The sequence below is a fragment of the Sardina pilchardus genome, chromosome 12 (genome assembly GCF_963854185.1).
Source record: "Sardina pilchardus chromosome 12, fSarPil1.1, whole genome shotgun sequence".
NCBI classification, from domain to species: Eukaryota; Metazoa; Chordata; class Actinopteri; order Clupeiformes; family Clupeidae; genus Sardina; species Sardina pilchardus.
Genome location: NC_085005.1, coordinates 28,053,412 through 28,059,411, shown reverse-complemented (window position 1 = coordinate 28,059,411; position 6,000 = coordinate 28,053,412).

Sequence of the window (6,000 nt, the reverse complement as noted above, 5' to 3'; positions counted from 1 at the left end):
CCTGAGCATAAGCAAATGTGAGAAAGGATGCTCACGTATATTTATCACAGCTATGACTGATTTGGAGTCAGAGAAAATGCTCAAATCTGCTCGCAGATGTGGCTGACGTTGAGTTAATGCGCCACAAAGATGAGCGTGACGAGCGACGTGAGGGGTGACAGGGGAAATTAAAGACCTCTGGTGCTCCCGCAGGTTGGCTTGCGCGGCTCTGTTTGCGTACGGCTCGGCATGAAAACACAGGGAGCTATGCCTTGCAGGATATTGACGTGCCAATGGTCCGCTGGCTTTTTCTTTTGAAAGCCCCCTTTATAATTTATCAAAGGACTGACACCTCGGTTTTTATGAGAAATAACACAGGCTTCTTCTCTTTGCCAAGGCACTCCTTTTCTCCCCCTCCAATGCTGATGTGGACAAAGAGATCTGATAATATGCAGACAGGAAAATCATGTTTATTCAGCTGAATCTTGAGGTCATGACATGACGTTTGCAGGGAAGGTCAGCTATGTAAGGAGAGACAAAGCAGAGATTAGACATGATTAGGTCTTGTGCAATCTGCATCTAGCAAACAGTGAGACTCTCTTTGCTCACCCTCTGTTATGAATGTGCGCTGTGTTTATACTAATTTGCAGATACTCATTTGGCACTTTTTTTCCAAAGTAACTTTCTAAATGAGAAACAACACTCGAGCTTCAGTACAGGAGACCAGGGAGTAAGTGGTCTAATAAAGGTTAAAGTGCAAGGAGAAGAGGTGACGATAAGCAGAGAAGGTGTGAGTTAGACCTGGTAGAGTGTTAGAGGTTTTTGGAGAGGAGTTGTTCTCTGCAGAGATGACTATTTAAGATGGTCTAAGACTCTAAGCAACTGTGCCTTGAATATTTGAATTTACTGTGAAATCTTTGAAGCTTAAAGTCTTGAACACTTATCTCATCCAGAAACACACCGCTCATCACCATCAATGATCATCTTCTCTTTCTTTTCCACTCAGACGTGTCATGAGTGCTGGTCCTTTCATCCTTTCTTTTGTTCTTAATCATTCTATCGCACAAGATTGCTGTGCTTGTAAGAACAGATTCATTGCTAATCACATAGACTCAGACACTTCAGTGGCATTCGTAGAGTATGTGACAGATGGTCCAACCAAGGACCCTGTGCATTTACCACGGTGCATTTTGTATGCATTCCACTCCTCTTAAAGTAACAGCTCAGACAGCAGCAGATGAGAGCTGAATATAACTTTGTTAGTGCGCTGTGCTGTGGCATTTAGAGCACAACAGAAGGCTCTTGTAGAGACAACATCTGAGTTCAGATGTGTGTTCTCAAACAAGATGCTCCGGATGACTGTGCCTTGAACATTTAGATCTACTGTGATACCTTAGCTTAGAGGCTGAAGGTCACCCCTTGTGCATTAGGCCTATGTCTATGTCTTATCCAAGTGAGTAGTGCTTTCACAATCACATTGCCTGATGCTCGTGACTCTCTCTCGGACACATCCATGTGGCATCTGAGGCCATCAGACATCTTGAGATGCAGCTGTGCCAATGATGCAGTATGAATCTCACATGAGTTTCATGAGGCTCATCTCATCAAGGAGTGGCGCATTTGGCCTCTGTCCAAAGAGCCGCTCTTTTCCTGGGTCTTCTGTCGTTTGTTGTTTCGTTCTTCACAACACATGATCAGGCAAAGCATCATAATCATATACTCGCTCGCTCTCTAATCTCCATGACACCTGTGAGAGGGCGCCCAAGAATAGCTCCTTTGTGCTTTGGCACCTTATTGCGGCATTACGGAAGCAGGGTACGCATGGCTGTCTTTGTTCTCGCATGCACGCACCAAAACCCCTCAAAAACCAGCTGCCTTGACTGCTAACTTTTTTGTTCTCCCAAAATATAATGAGAGTTCGTCATCTCCTTTCTTGTCACAGCTATTATGCATATTGGCTCCGTGGTAATAACATACCTGGGGACACATAGTTGTTGTTTGTTTGTCAGTTTTTTTCCTTCCTGTGTTTTCTCATATTGCTAACAGCAATATTTGCGACTCCAAGTACTGCGGAAGCACGAATATAGGCATACACATCAAGTGCAGACCTACCCAATGCAATACCATACCAAAGGACTCCAATGCAGACAGTATTATCTGTGCTGATATTGAACAGAAGCAGGAAGGTTCAGAGATGGGCAAAAATGCATCAACATGTATTTAAACATAAAATAATTTTGAATAAGTGTATCAAAATAAGCTACAAAATACAATAGTCACACCATGTATCAAAATAAAATATTGCATTTTTTCAAAATAGGCCTACTAAAAGTACTCTTTAAAGGGAGCATAAAATCACTTTGCAAACCTTCCATATCTGTCTATGTAATATATTCCTTCATCAGTACACTGACTCTCTTGATTAAGTGTTTGAGAGCAACAGCTTTTCTCTGCCTACGAGACATGCCATAAATCTGCAAACAGTCAATAGATCAAACATGCTGACCTGCCTGTTACATCTCATAGCCCAGATGCTTTATCAGAAATAGTCACAACTGAACTTGTCAAGTGGTACAAACTAACCACTGAACCTATTGAGAGCCACATAATGTAATGTGGGCTCAAAGCAACCCGATGCAGCTTCTGTTACTTTAAGAATGAGGCTACATTCATTGTTTGGCACTTTTATGATGTCATCACATCACCAAAAGTATTGGTTTTATCAAACATATTTGGCAGTATTCAATACACATCTATAATGTATTTTGATGCAAAATGCGTAGCCATTTTCTTCAACCCAATAAAATATAAATAGCAAAATACTATTTTGTATTTGAAATATGTATTTTATGTATCATGAATACTGCCCATCCCTGAGAAAAGGGGTCCCTCTTGACTTGAAGCATAATATTTTACGTGTGTAAAATTAGCTTGTTGAGTTAAACATCATTGAAATAATATTTGAGCCAACTCTAGTGTTAAAGTTACTCAATTCTGATGACTTTAGCTCAAGTTTATCATCATATTTATCACTGGTTAAGTGCTCTTTAACATAGGCCTACTGTATTGTTGAATTTAGACCACAATAACGACATATGTTTACGTTAGCACTGGTTTTGGCATTCCAGTTTTAACCAGTGCCTAGGCCCAGCTGAATATGCATTGAGACCCAGAATGGGTGTGTGAGGGATAGGAGAATGTGAAGAAGAGAAATGAGCGCAGGAACACATGTTAAATAGGAAAAATAATGTATTATTTCCCCTTTGTTGATACAGTATGTGTTGCGTCTGGCAAGATAAATGCATGTTTGACATCTGAACCTGAATTGACTATGTTGATAATGGTCTAAAGCATTGGCCGTTTTTGTCTCTAAACTATCCATTTGTATGGGAACCCTCACACCTTCACCTATAGAAGTAAGACGTGAAATGTAAGCACTCCTGAGATTCTGCACAAGTGCAAAATGAGGTCTCGCCACTTTTCCAAAATCTCCATAAATGTCTTCGCTGAACTTTCTGTTGGTGCCAGCCTTTTCCGTAGCCAAATGTCTAATTTGTACTGCTTTGCAATGCAAATAGAATGGCGAAGGAGCTTCAAATGGATATGTCTCTGCACCTTTACCTAAAAAATGATAAAACAGAATGAAAGTCCCAGTGAGTGCTTAATTCATGCATACCAGAGACATAATGTGACATTAATGCAATTTGTTCTGGGCTAGGAGCCCAGTCACACTTATCTAGCAGTTAGGACCTGGCTTCCTTTTCTCTTTTTTTTGCGACCCATGCATTACAAAGCTTAATGCACCTCACCAGGTTTCAGGCAAGGGTCCTTATTAGATGTGACTGAATGATAATGAAATGGCCTAATGCAATGTCAAAGCGGTTGACACGACACAAAGGGGAAACCTGGGCGAAATTCTTAATCAGCGGCAAATGTCAGAGGCCTCACCTTGGGTCTAAATAAGTGCAAATGTAGGGATTAGTTCTCATTCCGTGTCACCTGGCAAAGAGGGGTAGGGGTGCTAGTGGTTGAGGGGGCTGTCTGGCATGCTGTCACAATTTAAATTTGCTTGCCACTGTGCATAAAATCCACACACTACTTAGAGAATGAGTCACTGCCCTTCCAACTGGCATAGACATATGCTTGTAAACAAGATGCACATCCCACTAAGATAACAAGTAAGGGGAAAGAGTGACGGGTAACCTTACACCTGCTAATCCTCCTCACTAGTTTGGGGTTTTATTAATTAGTAATAAGAATATACTTGACTCAGTTGCTTTGTTACATGCATTCGCCCGATCAATATTGTACCACCATTACTTCTACTGTATGTATTCATGAATCATGATCGCTTTCATTACTCAGCTCAGAAACCTTAGGGTGTCTCTGAAGTAATCAACTCTGATAACACTGGTAATAATGCAATGATTCACTCCTCCTCGGGTCTGTAATTTTGACTCGATTGCCTTAGTGTGTAGGTAGGCCCCAGTGGACCAAGCACTGAATAAGGTCTTCATTTTGCACTGCAATTGTTTGGAGGAAAATGTCTCTGCTCAGATCCTCCACACAGGTCTAAAAGCCGAGGTTTGATATGGTTACACGCATTTAACAGCTACAGAACATTTGAAGCTCCTCTCCTCTCAGTTTTTGCCTTGCAGCTAAAAACAGCTGTATATACTGCATAATATACAGCTGTTTTTAGCTGCATACAGTGTATGACATCAAATGTGACCAGCCTTCATGGGTGCTTCAGCAAAGACGTCCCACCCAAAGTAAGATGTGAGCAAGGCAAAGGCAAAACGACGATTCTGGCTACTCTTAAGAGAGGCACTCGTGCTGCGCTGAATAATATTGTGCTGAGGTTGAGCAAACCCTTTGGGACGCAGGCGAGTGATATAAATCCATGGGCCAATTTATTGTTCACTTAGCAGAGGCCGGAATAAAATTAGTCGCATCAAAGTCTTTGTACATAAAACTGTAAATTACAGTTTACTGCAGGGGGTGATAAATAGGCCGGTCCACAAGGCCCCTTTGCCCGCTTGTTTACAAGCTTTTTTTTGTTTCCTGACCGTGTTTACCATCTTCATTGTGGTACTGTAATTAAATTCTTATTGCATACACGTTATTTAGGCAATTTTGTTTTGTTGTTGGCACGTAAAAATGCTTGCGTACAGACCCACTTCCAGCTTGTTGTCCATGCCAATGGCCCATCACTCGCCAGTGAAATATTGCCGGCCTTTTTATCTATGTATCAATACAGGAAGTCTTATTCGGATTAGTCCGCTACTTCTGCTTCTGATATGTTAGGGTGATTGAATCAAATAAAAATTGAATGACTTCTGTTATTCCTGATTGGAGTTGTATACTTGTATGCCAGCACATAAATACGATGTTTGCCTGTCTTCAACATTTAGAGGCCTATTGAGAACCTTAAGACATGTGTTTAGCAAAACCACAGTGTTTGCACTAAACCCTCTGGACATTATGAATAGTTAAATCAATACAACAAGCACCTTCATAAATCAGAGAAGAAGCTTGTGCTTAGCTGATAGACCCTGGGTGCTGTAAATATCCAACATTATGCATCAACTAATAGGAGACCTTTTGTGCTGTCATGACACTGTACAATTTCCTCATTGATTCATCGAAAAACGGAACAAAGATCGGGACGAAAATTCAGTCTCACCAGCAGCCCTACATTATCCGTGACATTCTACATGGCGGAATGATCATTTTTAGATACACATTTAAGGGCGTGTTCCCTTTGGGCTATGCTCCCATGTGTTTCCGATTACTCTTCAACAAACATTCCTGGCTTCCGATTGGCCTCGGACCATCACATGCCTAATGTGACCCAGACGAAGCGTCGCAGTGGCCCCACCGTGTGATAAGCTCTTCTCTGTCAGAGCAGCGGCATTGTTAACAGATGGTAATGTAATAACCTGACCTCGTGGCCCCTGGTAGCTGCGGCGGCAGCCTCCTCCCTGCTGGATGAAATGTTAAGTGTGTCCCGGACAACTT